The sequence below is a fragment of the Triticum aestivum genome, chromosome 1D (assembly GCF_018294505.1).
Source record: "Triticum aestivum cultivar Chinese Spring chromosome 1D, IWGSC CS RefSeq v2.1, whole genome shotgun sequence".
Taxonomy (NCBI): domain Eukaryota; kingdom Viridiplantae; phylum Streptophyta; class Magnoliopsida; order Poales; family Poaceae; genus Triticum; species Triticum aestivum.
Window position 1 is genome coordinate 129,852,484 of NC_057796.1, and position 27,041 is coordinate 129,879,524.

Consider the following 27,041-nt stretch of genomic DNA (forward strand, 5'->3'; position numbering starts at 1 on the left):
CTAGATCTTATGCGGATGCTATTTCAGCATTAGTTCTAAAACTTGAAAGTAATTTCTCCGTATTCATCCTACTTTGCAAAGATTTTTTTTGAGCTTCCCGCTATAAAGAATCCTAAGGCTAAAAAGTTGGCCACCCTTGTTCTTATGAATGAGTTTGACAACATCATACGGGAAGCTATAGAAATCTTTGATTTTTATGGTATGAATCATGAAAAGCCTGTGATAGATGAAATTCTTTACAGTAGTGATTATGCGTTAAGACATTTGATTGGGGATAATCAAATCTTTCATGAGAATCTTAAAAAGGAAGTCCTCATTTTAGACATAATCCAACAAGTTTTTAATAATGTTAATCAACATTACTCTTGGATTGTTGCCGGAAATCAAAGGGGTTATGATGTTAAGCAACTTAATAGCGCTAAGGTTTCTATGGATAATATGTTTTATGTTGTTTTTATAAAACCCCATGATGAAAACACCTCTAAGGAAATTAAGAAGAAGGATGACAAAACTTAGATCTTTGCTTTATGCCTAGCTAAGGGCGTAAAACGATAGCGCTTGTTGGGAGGCAACCCAATGAATAAAATTTATTTTTGCCTTTTGCTTTATGTTCTTGAGTGTTTCACAATTATGCTACTGTTATGATTGTATTTTTTGTGTTTTAATTAGTGTTTGTGCCAAGTAAAGCCTTTAGGATTTTCTTGGGTGATAGTTGTTTGATCTTGCTGAAAAAACAGAAACTTTTGCGCTCACGAAAACAATTCTCATTTTGAATCAGAGCGTGATAAAATACCAATTCTTTTTATAGAAGATTAATATACAAATTGCTCAGGTTTTCCTAATTTCTCAAGATTTTTGGAGTTTCATAAGTATTCGAACTATCCAGATTACTACAGACTGCTCTGTTTTTGACAGATTCTGTTTTCTTTCCGTTGTGTGCTTGTTTTGATGATTCTATGGTTTTCTTTGAAGAGCTTTTGCCATAGAAAAGTTGGAATACAGTAGATATAATGCAAGAATAAAATATGAATGGGTTGCAATAGTACTTATAGTAGTGATTTGCTTTCTTATACTAACGGATCTCACGAAGGTTTTGTTGAGTTTTGTGTGATTGAAGTTTTCAAGTTTTGGGTGATGTTATGATGGATGAAGGAATAAGGAGTAAGAAGAGCCTAAGCTTGGGGATGCCCATGGCATCCCAAGATATTATCCAAAGAGAAGCAAGAAACTAATCTTGGGGATGCCCCGAGTGACATCCCCTCTTTCTTCTAACGACCATCGATATTTTACTCGAAGCTATATTTTTATTCGTCAAATACTATGTGTTTTGCTTGGAGCGTCTTGTATGATATGAGTCTTTTCTTTTTTTGCTTTGTGTTTTAAGTCTTGATCCCTTGCTGGACACACCTATTTGAGAGATCCAAAATTATGCCATGACTTGTTAGAATTGCTCTCTATGCTTCACTTAATTTTTAATAGCTATGGAATTGTTCTAGTGCTTCACTTATATCTTTTTGAGCATGGTGTGCTTTAGTATTTTTGAAGAAATGCTCTCTTTCTTCACTTAGATTTATTTGAGAGTTAGTAAAAATTTCAAGAAATTCTCTCTTGCTTCACTTACATTAATTTGAGAGAAAGAAAATTATGCTCATGATCTTCACTTATATTTGTTTGAGCTTTTCAAAAGCAATAGACGAAAATTAGTTCCAAAGTGATAGATATCGTAGAAAGATATAATAAAAACTTTCATGAAGATTATTGGACAAAATAAACTTGATTCCTTGTAACAGTTTTGAGATATGATGATGTGATATGTGAGTCATGTTGATGAGTAATTATGCTTTAGTAAGAATATTGGTGTTAAGGTTTGTGATTCCCTATGCAAGCACGAAAGTCAATAGTTATGCAATGAAATTAAATCCTACTTGTGGTGCATTATTCGGTGTTAATTATGCTCAATGCTCGCTTATCAGATTATTCATTTCTTGGTTGGTCGCTTCTCAATCTTTTTCTAGCCTTCTTTTTGCACTAAGTATGATCACTACTTGTGCATCCAAAATCCTTTAAACCAGTTTTGCCACATGTGTCGTGGAATTGTCACGGCAGATGTCCTCGAGCTAGGACTTAGTCGTGGAGCCATCGCAACTAGGAAGCTTAAAGGGGTTATGCGGGACAAAGGACACGAGGATTTATACTGGTTCGGCCCCTTACGGAGAAGGTAAAGCCTACGTCCAGTTCGAGGTGTTATTGATTAGGGTTACGATCGCCAGGGAGCTAAACAGCTATGCCCGGTTCTCGATCAGCTTGTTGTCGCCCTTAAACCGCTACCGGGTCCTCCCTTTATATAGGGAGGCTGACGCCTCGCAGCACTTAGAGTCCTGGCCGGCTCATAAGAGCGTCCGGCTCGGACTCTGAACAATACTTGCCTTACACTACAAGCCTACTATAACAATGATTGTAACTACAGGCTTTAAGCCATATCCGGGTCATGGCCCATCTCTGGCCCATTATCTTGACACTTAGCTCCGGGCTTCTGGTAACGACCCTTAGAATAACCCGGCCCTCCTGGCGGGTGACTCCAAGGTCTATATCCTCAACATTAGGCCCCAGATTGACTTGAGCCGGCTCGTGTCAATCTTCAACTCTGCAGACAGAAAAAATCTCCGGCTTACCATTCATGTGAAGGCCATAACCCGGAGTGACGTCATCCTCTGGACTCCGGATAATCCGCCGTGACGTCATCCTCCATTAAGTCCGTTTTTTACTCCGCCAGATCCGCAACGGATCTCTGCCTTTACTGTCATTTCGAAAATCGAGGCGCCGTGAGGGGGAGATAACCACGCCGTGGCCTCCTTGAATCTCGCGCCCACTTATGACCCTGCCTTATAAATAGGCCGGCCCAACATTCTCTTCTCACACTCTCCTTCTTCCTCCTCGCGTTGTCGCTTCTCTGCCCGAGCTCCGCCACTGCCGCCGCCGTCGCACCCCTGATCTTCATCAACCCGGCCGCTGCATCACCCTGACTCGGACCAGATAACGGCGGCGACCTCCGCTCTTCCTCAACTCCGGTGAGTCTTCTCTGCTTTGCCAGAACAGATCTGTGGTAGGGTTCCTTCCGTTCTTCGTGTTCGTCCCCATTGCCCACAAACTCGGTAGTCCTTGTCACCACTGTAGTTGATTGATCTTTAACCTTGCGTAGAACCACTGCAGTAGGTGTTTGAAACCCATTTCATCTGCAAGAAATCCTCTTTTTACTGCATAAGAATTGTGTTCAACCTCAAGAACTTCTCCTGCCTCTGTTTTTTAGGTCTAGAAAATTTTCTCTGCTCCGACTAGTTTGATCCAAAAAAGTTATGGTAGTATGTGAAACCTGTTTTACCACACTTAGTAAAAACTGCAACCATTGAATCTCGGCGGCTTACATGTCCGGCTTAAAGAAAACACGCGCCATAGAACTTTCCGGTTTAAGGAGAACCATGCTCTGTAGACTCTTCCGGCTTAACTGTGGTAATCTGTAGATGACCAACTTATTCTGAACGCTCCTACGGCTTAGATAACCCACCATATCTGAATACATATCATTAGTCCCCTTCATAAGCCGTCACCTTAGTCTGAACAATAGATCCCCGGCTTATAATTGACCCGGAAATTTTTCTCTTTATTATGGACCACCAACCTTCACCATGCCTCCCAAGGCTCCTATCACTTGCAACTGGATGAGATCCAACGTCACTGACGAAACCTTGGCCAACTTTGTTAAGTCCGGATATCTGCCCAAGAAGGAAGTGATGTCCTACCGTGCCCCTGACCCGTCAGAAGAAAGACCACAGCCTAGGGACGGGGAGGTTGTGATCTTTGCGGACCATATGAGCCGGGGCTTCGCACCGCCCGGCTCAAAGTTCTTCCGGGATGTGCTCAACTTCTTTGACCTTCGACCTCAGGATATAGGACCCAATTCCATATCCAATATCTGCAACTTCCAAGTCTTTTGTGAAGTATATCTTGGAGAAGAGCCGAGTCTGCTGCTCTTTAGAGAGCTGTTTTATTTGAACCGCCAAAATGAGTGCGCAAACGGTCCAAGTCTGGAATTAGGCGGCATCTCCATCCAACGGCGCAGGGACTGTCTGTTCCCTTACGCAGAGCCGCCGAGCCACCCTAAGGACTGGAACATGACTTGGTTCTACTGCCAAGATACATCCCCGGCTGACGAGAATCCACTGCCCGGCTTTCGCCCAACGCGCCTGGAGCCGACTCATCCACTATCCGATAAACTGACTGCCGCGGAACGCCAGCCCCTGCTTCCAACGATCAACAAGATCAAGGCCCTGCTAGGCAACGGTCTGAACGGAATTGATCTAGTCCGGGTCTGGATCTCATGGCGGGTGATCCCATTGAGCCGCCGCCCCGGCTTAATGTGTGAGTACACCGGGCGAAAGGATGACCCGCAGTGGCACAGTCGCAATGATCTTCCAGAAGACGTTGCTGAAGAAGAGACCAAGGCTCTGTTAAACGAGAGCCTGGCCGACTGTGGAAGAACCGGGCTGGCCCCGTTCTGCAAGACCAATCCAGCCCCATCGGTAAGCCGCGGACTTTAACCTTTCCACTTCTTTTACATGTCACCTTGCTTTGAATCATTTTAAGAGTTCATTACTGTATTTCTTAGGCTGATGATAAATTCTGGCAGGTCATGTATGACCACGAGGCGGCCAAGAAGGCGAGGAAGGCGAAGAAAGCCGCCCCTCGCAGAAAGGGAAGCAGACCCACTGCTTCGGAGCTGCTGCAATTAAGCGACAGCTCCGAGTCAGAGGTAACCCTTAAACCTTTAAACTCTTGCCATATTTGTCGTTTGCTGCTGTCCGCCTTATCAACATTTTGCTTTTTGACAGGATGACACCGGCGCCAGTAACCCGGTGATTGAAGAGGTAACATCACTTTCCTCTGACTCGGAGCCTTTGCCACAGCTGAAAGTCCAAAGAGTAACCCGGAAAGTAAGCTTTTCTCATCCATTAGCTCATCAAGACCCTCAATTTCTTTTGAAGCAGCAGGTTCACGAAAGCCGGCGTCACACCCGGGCCCGCAAGGACGCCGACCTCTCCGCCGGGTTACCCGACGCAACAAGGAAGCGTCGGACTGAGGTTTTTTCTCACCTGTACCCTTTTCATCCGTTGGCGGGTGTCATCCGTCAGCCACTCAACTCTTCTGACTCCAATTACCAGGAGACCTCCCCCTCTTCGGGTGACTCCATGCAGTCAAGTCTGCCGGCCTTCAAAACTGCACCCGGGTAATAACCGTCTCCTTACATTATTTGTCTGTACTTACTCTTTGTATACCTAACACTTCTGTCTTTTCAGTGCCCAGGCAAAGCTCACCAAAAGAGCAAAGAAGACCAGGTCAGCCGGAGTGCCAGACTTGCCTGAGCCGGAGACGGCGGCTCAAGAGCCGCCAGCCGCCTCCGCCCCTGAAGCCACCATTCCCATGGACACGGCGCCTGAAGCCCCTGCCCCGACCACCAAAACAAGAGATTTTGAACCGGCATGATGGCCACAATCCCCTTCATGGATCTCACGCAGGATCTCTTGACCTTCCTCAGGGGAGATACAACGCTGAAACGCCCCTGAAACGCTGCGATGATGTAACTCGCCGTCGATAACAATCATCGACTTAGCCCGCCGGGTTATTTGCCTGGCCAGAGTTTCATCCTCCGGCAATTCTCCCCGTGTTATGTAAGCCAGATATGGCATTGTCCAGTCTGGTATGACATGAAGAGCCGCCACCAGTCGTGCCTCCGGGTCAGGGATAGCCAAGTCCTCTTCTGTAGGCAACTTAACCGAGGGGTTATACAAGACATCTAGGAAAGTGTTAGGCGGCACCGGCTTACGCTGAGAGCCCAGCCGGCTTAAAGCATCAGCCGCCTCGTTCTTCCTGCGATCAATGTGCTCCACTTGGTATCCCTGAAAGTGCCCAGCAATGGCGTCAACCTCGCGACGATAAGCCGCCATGAGGGGATCCTTAGAATCCCAGGTGCCTGATACTTGTCGAGCCACCAAATCTGAGTCCCCAAAGCACCTTACCCGGCTTAAGCTCATCTCCTTAGCCACTCGAAGACCATGGAGCAAAGCTTCGTATTCAGCCGCATTGTTAGTGCAAGGAAACATCAACTGTAGCACATAATGGAACTTGTCACCTTTAGGGGAAGCCAATACAACACCAGCCCCCGAGCCCTCCAACTGTCTGGACCCATCGAAGTGGATAGTCCAATAAGTGTTATCCGGCTTTTGCTCAGGCACTTGAGACTCCGTCCAATCATTGATGAAATCCACCAAGGCCTGAGATTTAACAGCAGTGCGTGGCACATATTTGAGGCCATGAGGTCCAAGTTCTATAGCCCACTTAGCAATTCTCCCTGTAGCCTCTCTGTTCTGGATAATATCACCAAGGGGGGCAGAACTGACCATAGTGATGGGATGACCCTGAAAATAATGTTTGAGCTTCCGGCTCGCCATGAACACACCGTATACGAGCTTCTGCCAATGCGGGTACCGCTGCTTGCATTCAATGAGCACCTCGCTGACATAATAAACCGGCCGCTGAACCGGATGCTCCTTACCCGCCTCCTTGCGCTCCACAACAATAGCCACGCTGACAGCTCGTGCATTTGCCGCTACATATAGTAGCAAGGGCTCCTTATCAATCGGAGCAGCAAGGACGGGGGGCTCTACCAGTTGCTTTTTCAAATCCTCAAAAGCGGTATTAGCTGCATCATTCTAGATAAAGTTATCAGTCTTCTTCATCAACTGATATAGAGGCATAGCCTTCTCACCCAAACGGCTTATGAACCGGCTTAAAGCAGCGATGCGACCCGCCAAACACTGAACATCATTTATACATGCCGGCTTAGCTAGGGAGGTGATAGCCTTGATCTTCTCCGGGTTAGCCTCAATGCCTCTGTCAGAAACCAAGAAGCCCAATAGTTTGCCTGCAGGAACACCAAAAACACACTTGGCCGGGTTAAGCATCATCTTGTAGACCCGGAGATTATCGAAGGTTTCCCTTAAGTCATCTATCAGGGTTTCCTCCTTGATGGATTTAACCACAATATCATCCACGTAAGCGTGAACATTGCGCCCGATATGTTTATGAAGACAATTCTGTACACAACGCTGGTAAGTCGCCTGTGCACACTTGAGTCCAAAAGGCATAGACACATAGCAGAAGGCTCCAAAGGGAGTGATGAACGCCGTCTTCTCCTGGTCCTTAACTGCCATCTTAATCTGATGATACCCGGAATAGGCGTCCAAGAAACTTAAGCGTGCACAACCTGCCGTAGCATCAATGATTTGATCAATACGGGGGAGAGCAAAAGGATCAGCCGGACACGCCTTGTTCAAGTCCGTGTAGTCCACACACATCCGCCAGGTGCCGTTCTTCTTGAGTACGAGCACCGGGTTAGCCAACCACTCCGGGTGAAAAACTTCAACAATGAACTCGGCCGCCAAGAGCCGGGCTACTTCCTCACCAATAGCTTTCCGCCTCTCTTCGTTAAACCGCCGGAGGAACTGTCTGACCGGCTTAAATTTCGGATCAACATTGAGGGTGTGCTCAGCGAGTTTTCTAGGTACACCTGGCATGTCAGAAGGTTTACATGCAAAGATGTCCCTATTCTCACGGATGAACTCGATGAGCGCGCCTTCCTATTTCGGGTCCAGATTTGCACTGATGCTAAACTGCTGAGACTAGTCACCTGGAACAAAATCAACAAGTTTAGTCTCATCAGCTGATTTAAATTTCATGGCTGGCTCATTCTCCGTGGTTGGCTTTTTCAGGGAAGTCATATCTGTTGGGTCAACTTTATCCTTATAAAATTTCAACTCCTCTGCGGCGCAAACAGACTCTGCATAAGCTGTGTCACCTTCCTCACACTCCAGAGCCACCTTCCGGCTGCCGTGAACCGTAATGGTCCCATTGTGACCCGGCATCTTGAGTTGTAAGTACACATAACACGGTCGTGCCATGAACTTGGCATAAGCCGGCCGTCCAAATATAGCGTGGTATGGACTTCTTATCTTGACCACCTCAAAGGTCAACTTCTCCACCCTGTAGTTGTTCTCATCGCCAAAACCACCTCCAGTTCGATCTTGCCGACTGGATAAGCCGACTTACCGGGTACCACACCATGGAAGATAGTGTTTGACTGGCTGAGGTTTTTATCGACTAGCCCCATACGACGGAAGGTCTCATAATAGAGGATGTTGATGCTGCTGCCTCCATCCATGAGTACATTTGTGAACTTATAGCCTCCCACCTGAGGAGCCACCACTAAGGCCAAGTGGCCCGGGTTATCCACCCGGGGGGGTGATCCTCCCTACTCCACACTATGGGCTGCTCAGACCACCGTAAGTAGCGTGGAACCGCCGGCTCCACAGCATTAACAGCCCTCTTGTGAAGCTTCTCGTCTCGTTTGCACAAACTAGTTGTGAACATGTGATACTGTCCACCGCTAAGCTGCTTCGGGTTGGTCTGATAACCCCCCTGCTGCTGTTGATGACCCTGACCAGACTGTTGATTAAAGCCCCCTTGACCGTTCTGAGGACCGGAATTTGAACCGCCGCCCGGGCCATGAAAGCCGCCGGCGCCTGAGCCGCCACCCGGACCATTGTAGTTTTTGAAGGCCTTCATGATAGCACAATCCTTCCACAGATGAGTCGCTGGCTTCTCTCTAGAGCCGTGTCTCGGACAAGGTTCGTTCAACAGCTGCTCCAGAGAAGGCCCTGACCCGCCGCCTCGGGGAGGGGGCCTCCCCTTGCGTCGCTGGTTATTACCTTGAGAGTTGGTGTTGGCTACAAACTCTAGGCTGCCATCGGCCTTACGCTTGCCTCCTCCTTGGTTCCCCGGGTTAAACTGGGGACCCTTGCCGTTGCCATTCTTCTTTCCCTTCCCTGCCCTTTCATCGTCTGAAGGGGGATCCTTGGTACCATCGGAATCGGCGTACTTGACAAGAGCCGCCATTAGGGTACCCATATCGGTGCAGTCGCGCTTGAGCCGCCCAAGCTTCATCTTAAGAGGCACAAAGCGACAGTTCTGCTCCAACATTAAGACTGCAGAGCCGGCATCCATCTTATCTGACGAATGTATGATCTCCTTGACCCGGCGAACCCAATGGGTCGTGGACTCACCCTCCTGCTGCTTACAGTTAGTCAAATCCACAATTGACATAGACTGCCTGCAGGTATCTTTGAAGTTTTGAATGAACCGGGCTTTCAGCTCAGCCCAAGACCCAATGGAATTCGGCGGTAACCCTTTCAACCACGTGCGGGCAGTTCCATCTAACATCATGGTAAAATATTTGGCCATGGCCGCCTCACTGACCTCCAGCAATTCCATGGCCATCTCATAACTCTCAATCCAGGCTGCAGGCTGTAAGTCTGCTGTATAGTTAGGCACCTTCCTAGGGCCCTTGAAATCCTTAGGCAGACGTTCATTACGGATGGCTGGTACCAAACAAGGGACACCCCCGGTCCTAGTAGAAATTCCCACATCAACAGACGTCGTTGGATACGCCGGGGGGTCTGGTAAGCCGTCAACTGAGGCGCCTGCTCCGCCTCTCGCCGCGCTTGGTCCGTTGCGTAGAAGGCTCCATTATGAGCCGGGCCATGACCAGGGGGCGGGTCATGGCGTCGGACGTTACTTGAGCCGGTCGCTGAGACCATGTGCCGGCTGTAACTCGGGCTCTGGCCTGGCCGAGGGGTTGAGTGGATCCTGTCCCGGCTGTAGGAGTATGCCTCTTGCTGCGCCAGTGCTGTCTGAAGCAGTTCCCTGACCCGACGGGTTTCAATAGCCGTCGGGGAGTCGCCGTCAACTGGGAGAGCCGCCAGCCGTGCTGCCGCAGCGACCATGTTCTCCAGCGGGTTATTATAATGACCCGGGGGTATTGGCACATACTGAGGCGGGGCAGGGGTCACCTGGGGAGGCCCCATCACTCGTGGCTGAATAAGGGGTCCAGACCCGGCTGCTATGACCCCTGGCGGGTTACTGGATCCTGCACCCGGCGTGTTGAAGAGATTGCGTGGATCGTAAACCGGCGGGAGTCGAGACTGGGCCTTCTGATGCCTCCTTCTCATGACCTCGTTGGCCGCGTTCTGATCCATCGTGAGTTGTAAGGACTGCGCCTGAATCAACTGAGTCCGGGGGTCGAGAGCCGCCCGCTCCGCAGCCAGCCTGATCCCTTCCGCTGCAAGATCCTCTTTAGCCTTTATCAGATCCGATTTCAACTGTGCCACCTCCGCATCATGCTGGGCTTGATCCGCCGGGTCAACCGTGGCGGTTAACAGGGCCGTCATCTTGTCCGTGAGATCCATCAGCACCTGGGCCGGAGAAGGCACCGGGTTTCCTGCTCCAGCAGCAGGGTTCTGAACAGGCTGCGCACCAGCCATAAAAACTCCAACCTGGCTTGGTGGCTCAAAAAGGTCCGGAATACTGTCACCGTCGGAACAACCCATGAGCACGCCATCTTGGAGTTGGTACAACGAGTTTGACTCATCAGTGGCCAACTCACCGTCAGAGCCGGCGGCCTCCTCATCACCGAACCCGGACGGATCAGAGGGCCCTCCAGGATGCATCCCACAAAAGCATGCCTTAAGGCGGGCCGGGCCCGGGCGGGTTGTGCACGCTGAGCCGTTTCGATGAGATCGGCGCGGAGACCCGGCTCGGGGCCCGGCTCACCAATCTTGCCGATGAAGACATGAATTCCGCCAAAGAGGACCCGGTACCCGTACTCAATTGAGTCGGCGTCGGGGCCCCAGTCCGCATCGTCGATGTAGAGCTTGCCGCGACGACTCTTGGTCATCCGGCCCACAGCGTATCCCTTGAGCCCTTCGAAGCTGCCCTTCAAGAACTCAAATCCACCGTGCGCTGGCCCCACGGTGGGCGCCAACTGTCGTGGAATTGTCACAGCAGATGTCCTCGAGCTAGGACTTAGTCGTGGAGCCATCGCAACTAGGAAGCTTAAAGGGGTTATGCGGGACAAAGGACACGAGGATTTATACTGGTTCGGCCCCTTACGGAGAAGGTAAAGCCTACGTCCAGTTCGAGGTGTTATTGATTAGGGTTACGATCGCCAGGGAGCTAAACAGCTATGCCCAGTTCTCGATCAGCTTGTTGTCGCCCTTAAACCGCTGTCGGGTCCTCCCTTTATATAGGGAGGCTGACGCCTCGCAGCCCTTAGAGTCCTGGCCGGCTCATAAGAGCGTCCGGCTCGGACTCTGAACAATACTTGCCTTACACTACAAGCCTACTATAACAATGATTGTAACTACAGGCTTTAAGCCATATCCGGGTCATGGCCCATCTCTGGCCCGTTATCTTGACACTTAGCTCCGGGCTTTTGGTAACGACCCTTAGAATAACCCGGCCCTCCTGGCGGGTGACTCCAAGGTCTATATCCTCAACAACATGAGTCCACCATACCTACCTATTTGAAGTATTCTTTTGCCATTCTAAGCAATTTGCATGTGCCATCTCTAATTTTCAAAAATAAATTTCTCTTTTGTGTGCTCGTACCGCTCGCGAGGCGGTGAGGGGTGGCCAATATTTTCCATGCTAGATGTGTTATTCTCACGATGAGTGTTTATTCACTTGTCATTGCACGAGAGTAAGGAAAAGGTATTAGGGATACCCAGTCCCGAAATGAAAAATGAATTTACTTTATGTTGTCAAATAATAAATTCCTTGGAAAGTGTTGGTATGGAAGGCACCCGTGGATACGGTTAGCCATACAAAGTGAAAGTATGGTTGAAAAAAGAATAAACTTTATTTTTCTATTTGGGAACCGTCTATGATATATCTAGCATGGAAAGTGTTGGGAGCTCTAAGTCATTTTCGTTGGTGGGAAAAGTATGCCTCTCAAAATGTTTTTATCTCTCAATTTTCTCTTTGATATCTACCACCTCTACAAATCCCTACTTCCCTCTATGAAGGGCCTTTCTTTTACTTTACACAATTTTTATTTTTATTTTGAGTCTCCATCTTCTCTTATAAAGCACCAACTAGGGGGCACTATGATCGTACTTGAGCATTGGGTGTAGCTAATATGCGAGTGTGTTTCATGAATGGATCAATGATTGAGCATGATGGGCTAGGGATAACTTACTTTAGCGTTGATATTTTGAAAGACATGGTTGCTTGTTGGTATGCTTGAATATCTAAATTATCGTGTCAAAACTAGACTATTGCTTTGAACAATATAAACGTCCAAATGTCCATGCTATAGAGAAAAGAATATGAGATGACATGTTTGGCTGCATTCCACATCAAAATTATGTTTTTATCATTTACCTACTCGAGGACGAGCAAGAATTAAGCTTGGGGATGCTGATACGTCTCCAACGTATCTCTAATTTTTTATTGTTCCATGTTGTTATATTATCATTCTTGGATGTTTTATAATCATATTATAGTCATTTTATATCATTTTTTGGTACTAACCAATTGACATAGTGCCAAGTGCCAGTTGTTGTTTTCTGCATGTTTTTTACATCGCAGGAAATCAATACCAAACGGAGTCCAAACGCAGCGAAACTTTTTGTGTATTTTTTTGGACCAGAAGACATCTAGTGGGCCAGAGAAGCGCCTAGGGGGGTGCTCTGAGGGGAGCACAACCCACCAGGGCGTGCCTGGAGGCCCAAGCTTGCCCTGGTGGGTTGTGCCCACCTCGGGTGCCCCCTGAACTGACTCTTTACTCTATGAATACCCCAATATTCCAGAAACCCTAGGGGAGTCGACGAAAATCAATTCCAGCCGCCGCAGAGTCCATAACCACTAGATCCAATCTAGACACCATCACGGAGGGGTGCATCATGTTCATCGGTGCCTCTCCGATGATCCGTGAGTAGTCTCTTGTAGACCTTCGGGTTCGTAGTTAGTAGCTAGATGGCTTCCTCTCTCTCGTTTGATTCTCAATACAATGGTCTCTTGGATATCCATATGATGTAACTCTTTTTGCGGTGTGTTTGTTGGGCTCGGATGAACTTTGAGTTTATGATCAGATCTATCTTTTTTATCCATGAAAGTTAATTGAGTCTTCTTTGATCTCTTATATGCATGATTGCTTATAGCCTCGTCTTTCTTCTCCAATATTTGGGTTTTGTTTGGCCAACTTGATCTATTTGTCTTGCAATGGGAAGAGGTGCTTTGTGATGGGTTCGATCTTATGGTGCTTGATCCTAGTGACAGAAGGGGAACCGACACGTATGTATCGTTGCCATTAAGGATAACAAGATGGCATCTATTTCTACATCAATAGATCTTGTCTACATCATGTCATCGTTCTTATTGCATTACTCCGTTTCCCCATGAACTTAATACACTAGATGCATGCTGGATAGCGGTCGATGTGTGGAGTAATAGTATTAGATGCAGGTAGGAGTCGGTCTACTAATTTTGGACGTGATGCCTATATAATGATCATTGCCTTGATATCGTCATGATTATTTGAAGTTCTAGCAATTGCCCAATAGTAATTTGTTTACCCACCGTTTGCTATTTTTTCTCGAGAGAAGCCACTAGTGAACCTACAGCCCCCGGGTCTCTTCTTTAATATATTTGCCTTTGCGATATATTTTCCTTTGCTTTTATTTTCAGATCTATTAAACCAAAAATACAAAAATAGCTTGCTGCAGTTTATTTTATTTGGCGTTCGATCTATCAATTATTACAACTCTCCCACGTCCGTTTGCCAATTTCTAGCGCTGTTACCCGAAATGGATTAACAACCCCTTTAACACGTCGGGTTGCGAGTATTTGTTATTTGTGTGCAGGTGATGTTTACGTAGTGTTGCTTGGTTCTCCTACTGGTTCGATAACCTTGGTCTCATCACTGAGGGAAATACCTACCATCACTGTGCTGCATCATCCCTTCCTCTTTGGGGAAATACCGACGTAGTCTAGCAGACATCAGAATGCAGGCGTGACGACGTGAGCAAGGTAGTATTTATTGGCGCCCGGAGTCTAGATCGACGGGAACAGTACAGACACCGGTCGCCAGAATTTACGGGTATTGTAGTTTGAATTACACACGATTCCTGCAGCATAATCCGTGTGAACTTAATAGCTGACGGTTTCCAAGACAGAACCATGTCGGATTGATAACGCGCGCCACTCACCTTCCAAACCTCGAGGCGTCAAATAGAGTGCCAATCGTGTGGGGGCCGGTTGTCTTGTCAGATCTTTACATTTTCTTTTTTGAAGACCAGATATTTATATCGTCTAATTATTTTTTATTTTTTTGGAATATAAATGCCATGGCACTCCATGCATGTGTCCAAGCCGTGACACAAATATGTTTGAATTCCTTCAATTTACTGCACATGGAATTTACTCGCACACAAGTACACAAAATATATGATTTTTCAAACCGTTATGGTTAGTTGTTGCATGTAGATGTGGTTCAAATTTGAATTACGATCATTAAATGGCTAAAAAATCACTTAAATATCTTTAAAAGGTCAAATGACCCCTAGAATTTTCCAAATTTTGACATGACAGTTGTATTAATGCATGTTATATGTAGAAAAAAATTGAAGGCCATAAGAGGAAGCTATCTCATGTTCGTCATCAAACATGCATTCTTCCCTCTCGGAACCACGAGCCTTCTAGTGAGTTGCTTCGGTTTGTGAGGGGTGTGTGTCCAAACTTTCATCAAACATGCCAATTTTTTTATCACATCATCTTTGTGGCATGACATTACATCAAGCAAGGTTTCATGTTTTTCTGATCATTTTTTAATTTTTTGGAATTTAAATGTCATGGCAATCCATGCCGTGACACCAATATGTTTGAAAATTCCTTCTAATTTACTGCACATGGAATTAACTCGCACACAAGTACACAAATATGATTTTTCAAACCATTATGGTTAGTTGTTGCATGTAGATGTAGTTCAAATTTGAATTGCGATCATTAAATGGCTAGAAAATCACTTAAGTGTCTTTAAAAGGTCAAATGACCCCTAGAATTTTCCAAATTTTCACATGACAGTTGTATTAGTGCACGTTAAATGTAGAAAAAATTTGAAGGCCATAAGAGGAAGCTATCTCCCGTTCGTCATCAAGCATGCATTGTTCCCTCTCGAAACCACGAGCCTTCTAGTGAGTTGCTCCGGTTTGTGAGGGGTGTGTGTCCAAACTTTCGTCAAACATGCCAATTTTGTCGGTGTACGAAAGTAGGGGCCCTCCTTTCGACCGCTTTACTTGTGCACGGGCAGTCAGAGCCACGCGTCGCGGCCACACATAGCAGGGCAAAGGAGGGAAGCCGGAGAGAAGCCGAAGCCCAACACAAGACGACCAAGGCAACGCCAAGACGAGAAATACACGACAACAAAGGGGCGGGGTGGAGTCCCCCGACAAGGCCCTTACCGGGGCAGGACTCCGCGGCCCCGGCAAGAACCTTGCCAGGGCAACTTGCCCAAACACCAACAGAGCGAGCCACCCTTGAGCCCACGGGTTCCAACCCAACTAACTACGGTAGGACCAGGGCTCGGGAGGCACCTCTGTGATGGCATGCATATCTTTGTCAAGATCACGGACACATGAAATCAGATGAGGACCAGAAGACGGCGACCCTCGGCGAAATCCTTGCCTAGGAAGGCCACAAGACCCCCGGCAAGATCCTTGCCGGGGACGACTGCGCGCCACGGCAAGACCCTTGCCGGGCCCCCGGCAAGGCCCTTGCCGAGGACATCAGCGGGGCCACTACCAGGCCCGCGCCAGCCAAGTTTTCCACCGCCGTTCGCATGCAGCTGCCAGCCCAACCAGCTGGGCTGGCACCTGCGTGGCAACATGCTGCTTCCAGGCCAAATCCGCAGGCGCCTGCGTGGCGGCATGCAGATCTCCGTGAAGACCCTACCGCCGTGCCACCTCAGCTGCCTAGCTGCCTACATGGCACAGCACGCATCACTGGCCAGGGCGTGTGTCGAAGCAAGGAGGAGCGGGGACAGACGGGACGGGCCTCGCTCCCGTTCCCGATAAAGCCAGGGGACACCTCAGCGGCGCATTAAATGCGTCTTGTCCTATAATACGGGTGATAAGCTCGTAGTACTGTAGGCCTTTCCACCTCCTGTGTGCCACTGTGGTAGCCCCTTTCGACTATAAAAGGAGGCCCATGGCGTACTGGAGGGGGATTCGGCTCTTTGAAACTATACAGCCGCCATAGCTAGTTGGAGAGCTAAAAACACTCAATATATCCACCAAAGCAGGAATAGTGTTTTACGCATCCTCGCGGCCCAAACCTGGGTAAACGATCATCGTGCTGACTATTATCCCTGCTCTTCTCACAACCCTGCGCCCCGGCAACCGTAGTAGGGATTCCCGTGATCCCATAGGTGTCATTTCCCACCGACATCTTTGGCGCGCCAGGTAGGGGGCGCTATTGTGAGAATCTGGCCTAGTAATTAGCCTAGCAGTTCTTCATCGCCATGGCTCCCAAGAAGAAGACGATCGCGGCGGTTGGCTTGTCAGGAGCCGAACGGCCCGTGCCAGTGCGGGCGAGCAGTGGGCCGGTCGCGGATAGGACCCGGGCAGCAGTCCGCGAGCACCAGCATCGCTCTGGCAGTCAGAGCCTGGTGAGCGGCGTCGCTCGTGCGCCAGGCGACGGGCCGCACGCCGCCAAATCCAAAGATGGAGCTGGGCCTCCTGCAGGCAGCGCGGGGCCCTACAAGAGTATCGTTGTGCCGCGCGCGGGCGGCGCAGCAGCCTCCAAGACACCCACGCTGGCGCCCACAGCTTGCTCTCACCAGGGTGCGCGCGACGAGCAGCGCCACGCTGGAGACCCCGGACACCGCCGTGGGAAGAGCCCTGTGCATCGTCCGTGGGACGAAGGAGTCCAGCATGCTCGCCGAAGTGCTGGCGAAAATGGCACGCAGCCGCTGGGCCATGGTGGAGCTCCTTCTAACGTAGTTAGAGGTCGAAGCGCGCCACGGTCCACACAGCTGTCACCGCCACCCACGCCAGCGGAAGCTTTGGCGCGCGCGCAGCTGCTCCTCGACTTCCCTCCTGCTGTGGAGAAGCTTGATGAATGGAGAGCCACCATCCGGAGCCTCGTCGCCGTCGCCAATAAAGATGATCCGTGACAGGCAGGGCCTTCGGGCCGGTGCTCCGTCGAACCACCGCATGCCGGCGGTGGAGAGGCCGGGGTGCTACGGCCACGGTGCACTCTCCTCCTCCACGCCAGCCACCGCGGGTGTTGATCCGTCGCGATGACGCTTGTGATAATATATCCATAGAGTCGTCCAACCCACGGACCCACCGCGACCAACGTCAAGTTCTTCGAGAGCGAGCTCACGAAGATGCTCGAACCACCATCGAGCGTCGGCGTGATACACGCCACCAGTCGGATAAGCGGGCGGGACCCGCTATGGACCGCCCAGCACCGGGGGGCTCCAGCGGCCTACCTTATGAGGTGGGCTGCCCAGCCTTTACCCGTGAGCTGCGGCAGTTCCAGTGGCCGTCCCACCGCACGTTCAAGCCCGACGTCGGCGAGAAGTACACTGGCAAGACCCATCCATCAGAGTTCCTCAGCATCTACACCATCGCGATGCAGGCTGCTGGAGCTCGCGACGACAAGGTGCTTGCTAATTACTTCCCGTTAGCACTGAAGCCCAATGTCATGTCTTGGTTGATGCACTTGCCGGCGGATTCCATTTCTTCTTGGTCGGATCTGTGCCATGAGTTCGTTGGCGCCTTCACCAGAGGCCACCAAGCTCATGGCCAGGCCAGTGATTTGCATATCATCCCCCAGAAGGAAGGGGAAACCCTGTGCAAGTACATCCAGAGATTCAGTCGGGTGCAGTACAACATCCCTGACGTTCATCCTACCGCCGTGATCAGCGTGTTCCATCAGAACGTGCGCAACCGCAAGATGCGCGAAGAGCTGGCGATGACCAAGGTTAAGGATGTGGCCGAGCTCTATGTTCTGGCCGATAGGTGCGCCCGGGCTGAAGACGGAAGGAAGTACCCCGGCGAGGACGCTGGCGCGGAAACCGACTCTACTGATGAAGACACCGCCGCCCTGACGAAGAAGGGTCGGCGTCGCAACAGGAAACGTAAAGGCAAGACCGTGCTTTCCGTCGAGGGATCCGACAGCACCAGCACTGCCAAGAAGGCCAAGGCAGACGACCCCGGCAAGGAGATTGCCGGGTGCGCCACCTGCCGGCCCCTGGCAGCTGCCGACAAGCCAGGAAGCTCCGACAAGCAATACTGCAAGATCCACCGCACCAAGGGCCACGACCTTCAGAACTGCCGACAAGTCGAGCTGCTTGCTGAGAAGCAAAAAGCTGAATACGAGAGGCGGGACAAGGAGAAGGGCCAGGACGGTGCCGAGGGATCCAGCAAAAAGCGTGGCGGCCAAGGAGGCTGCCGCGGCAAAGACAACCAACAAGAGAGGCCCGCCGGGGCCGTGACAAGAAGCAAGAAGATGATGATCATGACGAGGACGACGAGTCCGGCGAGCAAGAGTTCCAAAAGGCTACGGAGGCCATGTGCGTCGATGGCGGCGCCTCACTGCATACTTCTCACCGCCAGCTCAAGCAGTGGGCGCGTGAGATTACAGCAGCGGAGCCGTCATTCGACGCTCAGAAGCCGCTGAAGTGGTCCAGCATGCCCCTCATCTTTGACGCCGAGGACCACCCTGACCGCACAACTGCGGTCGGTTGTTTGCCGTTGTTGGTTTCGCCAACGATACGCAACCTCAAGGTGAATAAGATGTTGGTCGACGGCGGGGCCGGCCTGAACTTGATCTCGCCATCGTGATCAAAAGGATGCAAATTCCCGATGGATACCTCGAGAAAACGGGCACGTTTCAAGGGGTGAATCTGGGGAGGAGCCAGCCGAAGCGAAAGGTCACATTGCCCATGATGTTTGGAGGAGAGTTGAACCACAGGACGGAGAGGATCGTGTTCGATGTGGCCGAGATCCCCTTGCCTTACAACGGGATCCTCGGCCGCCCGGCACTAGCTAAGTTCATGGCGGCGTCGCACTACACCTACAACATGCTGAAGATGCCTGGGCCGTTGACCATCATCTCCGTCCCTTTCGACAAGAAGGACGCGCTGATTTGCGCCGACCAACTCTACCGGGAAGCAGTCGCAGCAGCTGCCGCCAAGGCACTTGCTCCTGCCGCTGAAGCCCCGGGAGGGAAGAAGAAGCCTGGCAAGACCTCTCGCACCCAATCCGGCAAGAGCACCTCTTCGGAGTGTTGTGCTACCGTCGAGGACATGCCAGAGAGCTCCACCGGCAAGAGCAAGAAATCCAGAGCTGAGCCACCGCAGACCAAGAAGGTGTCCGTTAGGGAGGATGGCACGGGAGGGGCTTTCACCATAAGCTACACCCTCGATAACAAATAGGAAGGCGCGCTCGTCACCTTTCTGCGGGCGAATGTCAACGTGTTTGCACGGCAAGCATCCGACATCCCCGGCGTTCCCAGGGAGGTGATTGAGCACCACCTAGCTGTCTGCCTCATGCGGGGCCCGTCATGCAGAAGGTCAGGAAGCAGGCTCTGGAAAGGCAGGAGTTCATCACAGAAGAGATCAGGAAGTTGGAAGCGGCAGGTTTGGTGAGAGGAGTGCTCCATCCGACGTGGTTGGCCAATCCGGTGGTGGTGTGCAAGGCGAATGGGAAATGGAGGTTGTGTATTGACTACACAGATATCAATAAGGCTTGTCCCAAAGACCCCTTCCTGTTGCCGCGCATCGACCAGATTGTTGACTCCACGGCCGGGTGTGATCTATTGTCATTCCTCGACGCCTACTCAGGCTACCACCAGATCTTCATGTCAAGAGAAGATGAAGAGAAGACAGCATTCATCACCCCGTGTGGCACGTATTGCTTTTTATGGATGCCTTTCGGGTTGAAGAGTGCTGGCTTGACATTCGCAAGAGCGGTCCAAATTGGTTTTGAACCCCAGCTCCATAGAAATATGGAAGCATACATGGATGACATAGTGGTCTAAACCAAGGACAGGGCCACTCTTGTACAAGACCTGGAAGAGACGTTTGCCAACCTGCACAAGATCAACCTCAGGCTGAACCCTGAGAAGTGTGTCTTCGGCGTTCCGTCCGGCAAGCTTCTCAGGTTCTTTGTGTTGCAGCGCGGGATCGAGGCAAACCCAGACAAGATCAAGGCTATCGAGCAGATTGAGGCGCCCAAGCGGATCAAGGATGTGCGTCGGCTCACTGGCTGCGTTGCCGCCATAAGCCAATTCATCTCCAAGTCTGTCGAGCGCGCCCTTCCTTTTTTCAAAATCTTGAAGAAGGCAGGCCCAATGGAGTGGACCCCAGAAGCTGAGGCGGCATTGCAGGATCTGAAGAAGTACCTTTCCTCCACGCCAATACTGGTTGCGCCTAAACCACAAGAGCCGTTGCTGCTCTATCTAGCAGCAATGAATCAAGTGGTCAGCGCCGCACTGGTGGCCCAGAGGGAGGTCGACGAGGAGGCAGTGGCGATAGCAGGGCCGGCGGATGGCAAGTCAGAGATTCCCCCAGCAGGGCCTGATGCCGGCGAGGCAAGGCCCCCGGCAGAGTCTGACGCCGTCGGGGCGGTGCCCGCACAGTCAAGTGAAGTGGTGCAGAAGAAGAAGATGATGCAGCACCCGGTTTACTTTGTCAGATCCCTCTTGCATGGGGCTAGGTCGAGGTACTCCGGTGTGTAGAAATTGCTCTTCGGCCTCCTTACGGCCTCGAGGAAGCTGCGTCATTACTTCCAAGCCCACGAGATCACCGTCGTCACCCGCCTCCCGTTGCAACGAATACTGCACAACCCAGATGCGACCGGAAGGATTGTGGAATGGGCCCTGGAATTGTCAAGCTTTGGGTTAAGTTTGAAAGTACCTCGACAATCCAGAGCAGAGTCTTGGCGGAGTTCATTGCAGAATGGACCTCAATGCCCGACGAAGAAATCCAGGAGACCGCTCTCCCCGGCAAGGAGGCAAGCCGCAACTGGATCATGTACTTTGATGGAGCTTTCTCGCTGCAAGGCGGCGGTGCCGGTGTGCTGCTTGTCGCACCCACCGGAGAGCACCTCAAGTATGTGATCCAGATGCACTTTCCCAGGGAGATGTCCACAAACAACACTGCTGAATACGAGGGGCTGCTTGCCGGTCTCAGGATCGCGGCGGACCTCGGGGTGAAAAAGCTCATCGTGAGGGGTGATTCACAGCTTGTCGTCAGACAAGTTAACAAGGATTATCAGAGTCCGTTGATGGAGGCCTACGTGGATGAGGTGAGGAAACTGGAGAAGCGCTTCGACGGTATACAAGTGGAGCACGTTCCCTGAGCGAAGAACGACATCGCTGACTACCTGTCAAAGCGTGCTGCATTCAAGCTACCTTGGAACCAGGTACCTTTTTTCTTCGGTTAACTCAACCATCCGTCGAGCCATCAACAGAGCAGAACAAGCGGAGGAAGTCAGGCCCCGGCAAGTACTTTCCTGCCGAACCCCCGGGGGCTGCCGGCAAGGGTGTTGCCGCGTATCCTGAGCCCGCCGAAGGACGGCTAACTCCGGCAGGGCACCCAGCCCTGGCGGTAGAGACGGCTGCCCCCATGGCGGAAGAGATGCCTTTGGTCCTTGCCGTCAAGCCCCAGGCTCCAGCATGGGCACAACATACCGTCCATTTCCTCCAGACGGGGGAACTTCCTGAGGAGCAGGAAGAAGCAGAAAGAGTAGCCCGTCGGTCTGCCCTGTACCAGTTCGTCGATGACGTCCTGTACGGAAGAAGGCCGAACGGTGTGAAATTGAAGTGCATCCCCCGGGAGGAGGGACTGGAGCTGTTGGCAGAGATACATGGAGGCATATGTGGCTCCCACATAGGGTCAAGGGCTCTTGCCGGCAAGGCATTCCGGCAAGGCTTTTTATGGCCCACCGCCCTCCAGGATGCAACGACACTAGTAACCAAGTGTGAAGTGTGCCAGTTCCATTCAAAGAAGCTTCATCAACCAGCCCAAGCCTTTCAAACAATCCCTCTCTCCTGGCCATTTTCGGTCTGGGGGCTCGACATACTGGGCCCCTTCCGCTGTGCCGTCGGGAGCTTTGAGTACTTGTACGTCGCAATCGACAAGTTCACAAAGTGGCCGGAGGTGGAACCGGTGAGGAAGGTGACAGCACAGTCAGCCGTCAAGTTCTTCAAGGGACTAGTCTGCCGTTTTGGTGTGCCAAACAGAGTCATCACCGATAATGGCACACAGTTCACAAGCCACACCTTCATGCAATACATTCATGACCTCGGCAGCAAGGTCTGTTTTGCTTCCGTGGCACACCCCCGAAGCAACGGCCAAGCAGAGAGGGCAAATGCTGAAGTGTTGTGAGGCCTGAGAACGAAGACTTTTGACAGGCTACACAAGAGCGGAAGGCACTAGATTGATGAGTTGTCGGCGGTTCTTTGGTCGAATAGGACGATGCCAAATCGAGCCACCAGCCAGACACCCTTTTCCCTACTATATGGGGCAGAGGCAGTTCTCCCCATGGAACTCATATACGGGTCATCTCGAGTGCTCGCCTATGACGAGGTTGAGCAAGAGCCGCTGTGCCAAGATGACGCAACGCTCCTTGAGGAAGATCGTCTTCGGGCGGCTGTGAGAGCAGCATGCTACCAGCAGGCCTTGCGCCGCTACCATAGCCGGAAGGTCCATGCCCGAAGCTTTGAGGAAGGCAACCTTGTTCTTCGGCGCGTTCAGTCGACCAAGAATTCTAACAAGTTGACGCCGAAGTGGGAAGGCCCTTATCGGGTAATATGAGTCACCAGGCCTGGCGCAGTCCGCCTGGAGACCGAAGATGCTGTCCCAGTGAGCAACTCCTGGAACATCGAGCATCTTCGCAAGTTTTACCCATAAGGCGCGGCTTGCCGGGCCTCCCGGCAAGGCCCGGCAAGCCACCTTTTGTACAAGCTTTGCAGGCAAGGCATGTAACCCTCTGTACAAAGCCAGGCGCAGACCCTGAGCGTAAATAAACGAAGCGCTGGCGCCCTAAGTTATAGCATGCATGCTAGGTTGAGTCTCTCCCTCGGTTAGGGTTGATAGTGCTTAGCAGCGACTAACCCCTAGCCTAGAGGTCGGATCTGCGTCTTTCTGTCTCCTTTGGCTCGCAGGACACGTGGACACTTCTCCTGGGTCGCTTGGGAGAAAGAGGGCGGGTCGGTGCCCCGACCCCGGCAACCCAGGCTTGTCGGGGGCTGAAGACGCAAGGATCCAACTGCGGCAAGCCAAGGTTGCCGGGGGCTGCGGATTCAGATAAGTCTTTCATTCCCCCGTTATGCATTTCCGTACGGGAGTGGGATGTGTGAAACCTCGTTTATTTTCTTAAAACCACCGTGCTCCCCTTTTCCCGTGCCCAAGAGCTATCCCCTGGGTCAGAACTTGGTCGTAGTCGCGGTGGGAAGAGAAACGGACGAGGGGCCTAACTCCACATCGCCCCTGCCTCTGCTGAGAGCGTGAGAATGGTCGGCTGAGGTGGGGAAACGGCAAGGCCTGCTGCCGGGCGATAATGTTTATCTTAAAAATAACAAGGATTCGTCCTTGGCATGGGCCTCGCTCACGCACAAAAAACCCGGCAAGCACCCTTTCTCATTAAAAACGTCCCATACAGGTACAAGTTTGTACAGAAAGAAAAACATGACCAAGGGGATTACAAGTTTCAAATCTAACAAGTACCCGCAGGCTTACAAACTAAAAAAAAGATAAGGTGCCCGTAATCCCTTTCTTGTCCCTCTCCTCAGGAAATGGAACAAGAGGACGGAAGGGCAAAAAGAGCGCCTAGGCGAGGCACGAGCAGCAGAAGGCACCAGGAGAACATCCCGGTGGCCATCCCGGGGAGAGGCAGGTGGTGATGATGACGGGAGAAGAGCTGGAAGACGAGGCGGCAGGACCGGCAATATGCGACGAAGGCGTCGGTGCCCGCGTACTCCGACTTGACGGCCCGCCACCCGCCTTCTTCGCCTTCTCCGGGCCTCCTACGCCAGCCGCCCAAGGAGGTGATCCTGAGAAGTTCAGAGGGCCCGGTGCAGATGCTGCTGCTGCCGACACCGCCCCGGAACGGCGGGGCCGACACCTAGTCGGACCCGTCATCCTCCCGCCTACTACCCTCGTCATCGCTGTCGCTGTCCTCCTCGTCACTCTCGCTTGAGGAGGAATCTTCATCGTCGGAGGAGCTCTCCACGCAGCACTTCAGGTGAGTACCAAGATCTCCGAAGACCTTGACGGAGAGCAGGCCGCCCTCCATTAATTTGAACTAGAGGACAAGCCCCACCGTCAGGCTATGGATGCGGGTGAGTGTCTTCCATCCGCGACGGAGATACATGACGTGAGGAGCAGGGAAGTCGACGTCGACCCGCGTGCCGCCGGTCCCGCAGCCCCTCATGTGCAACCTGAGGGACTGGGTGGGTCGAGCTCCATCTCTTGAGCGAAAGGGGTGGGAAGACGGAGACGACGACGCGGTGGCCGGCGCAGCCTGATGAAGAACTCGCGCGGCCGGTCCCCGACGTGGCCCTCCATCGCGGGGGGCACCACTGGCAGAGGCACGGCCGCCGCGCCACTTCGTCCCCCTCTCCCCTGACCGCCGCGGCGACCTCGGCCACGCCCCCTCCCCCTTCCTCTTGTGGCTGGCTCCTCCGCCGCAGGATCGTGGGGAGGAGGGATGCGCTGACGAGCAGCGGCCCTCACCGCCACCGACGAAGGCCCAGCACCTCCTCTCGCATGGCTGGTGGAAGAAAGAAGCAAAGATGAAGGAGGATGGGTGTTGGAAGAATGCGGGACGACGCCCACCCTCCCCCTCCTTATAAAGGGGCGAGGTCGAGGCTCGGTCGCCCCACCCAGCCAATCCAGCCGTCGGAGGCGCAGGGAATCAGGACCGACCCGCCGCCCCAATCAGCGACGGCCCGGTTTCCCGCATCCACCGCCCGCCACTTGCATGAAGGACGCGTGGCGAATGTGCAGGGTCGAAAGGACGGGTGAGGCGACCGTTCCCCGCCCCGTGATCGGGGGGGAGTGGGCGCCATGAAGACCGCGACCCAAGTCCGTCCAGTAAATGAGCTGTGCCTCCACGCCTCCTTATTTTATGGGGAAGGCGCGAGCCGCCTCTTTACCACGATGTGACGCATGCATGCGGGAACCGACCCACGCATGCCGCCCACGTCACACACGCCCCCCCCCCACGTCGCGCGTTCAACGCGGGTCGTGGGGAAGCGCAACAGAAGAAAAATTACCGCGGTAAAATCTGCCCCGCCTGCCCGTGCACCGTTTTGGGCCTGGCCCAACAACGTGTCGCGCTTATGTCTGGCCCAGGCCCGGGGCCTCCTGTCGATGTACGAAAGTAGGGGCCCTCCTTTCGACCCCTTTACTTGTGCACGGGCAGTCAGAGCCACGCGCCGCGGCCACACGTAGCAGGGCAAAGGAGGGAAGCCAGAGAGAAGCCGAAGCCCAACCCAAGACGATCAAGGCAACGCCAAGACCAAAAATACATGACAGCAAAGGGGTGGGGTGGAGTCCCCCGGCAAGGCCCTTGTCGGGGCAGGCCTCCGCGGCCCCGGCAAGGACCTTGCCGGGGCAACTTGACCAAACACCAACAGAGCGAGCCACCCTTGAGCCCACGGGTTCCAACCCAACTAACTACAATAGGACCAGGGCTCGGGAGGCACCTCTTTGAGGGCATGCAGATCTTTGTCAAGATCACGGACACATGAGATCAGATGAGGACTGGAAGACGGCGACCCTCAGTGAAATCCTTGCCGAGGAAGGCCACAAGACCCCCGGCAAGATCCTTGCCGAGGACATCAGCGGGGCCACTGCCAGGCCCGCGCCAGCCAAGTTTTCCACCGCCGTTCACATGCAGCTGCCGGCCCAACCAGCTGGGCTGGCACCTGCGTGGCAACATGCTGCTTCCAGGCCAGATCGGCAGGCGCCTGCGTGGCGGCATGCAGATCTTCGTGAAGACCCTACCGCCGCGCCACCTCAGCAGCCTGCCTGCCTACATGGCACCGCACGCATCGCTGGCCAGGGCGCGTGTCAAAGCGAGGAGGAGCGGCGACGGACGGGACGGGCCTCGCTCCCGTCCCCGATAAAGCCAGGGGACACCTCAGCGGCGCATTAAATGCGTCTTGTCCTGTAATACGGGCGATAAGCTCGTAGTACTGTAGGCCTTTCCACTTCCTGTGTGCCACTGTGGCAGCCCCATTCGACTATAAAAAGAGGCCCATGGCGTACTGGAGGGGGATTCGGCTCTTTGAAACTACACAGCCACCATAGCTAGTTGGAAAACTCAAAAATACTCAATATATCCACCAAAGCAGGATTAGGGTTTTAGGCATCCTCGCGGCCCGAACCTAGGTAAACGATCCTCGTGCTGACTATTATCCCTGCTCTTTTCACAACCCTGCGCCCCGGCAACCGTAGTAGGGATTCCCGTGATCCCATAGGTGTCGTTTCCCACCGACAATTTTTTTACCACATCATGCATCTTGGTGGCATGACATTACATCAAGCAAGGTTTCATGTGTTTCTGGTCTTTTTTAATTTTATGGAATTTAAATGCGATGGCACTCCATGGATGTGTCCAGGGCGTGAGACCAACATGTTTGAAAATTCCTTCCAATTTACTGCACATGGAATTAACTCGCGCACAAGTACATGCTACCTCTTGAGCTTGCGTTGGTTTTTCCCTTGAAGAGGAAAGGATGATGCAGCAAAGTAGCGTAAGTATTTCCCTCAGTTTTGAGAACCAAGGTATCAATCGAGTAGGAGACAACGCAACAAGCCACCGAATACCTGCACAAACAAACACCAACTTGCAACCAATGCGACAAAGGGGTTGTCAATCCCTTCACGATTATTCGCAAAGTGAGAATCTGATAGAGATGGATAAACGGTAAAGTAATGTTTTTGGTATTTTTGGTTTATGGAACGGAAAGTAAAAGATTGCAAAAGAAAGTAAATAGGAAACTAGAATTGTAGATCGGAAACTTATATGATGGAAAATAGACCCGAGGGCCATAGGTTTCACCAGAGGCTTCTC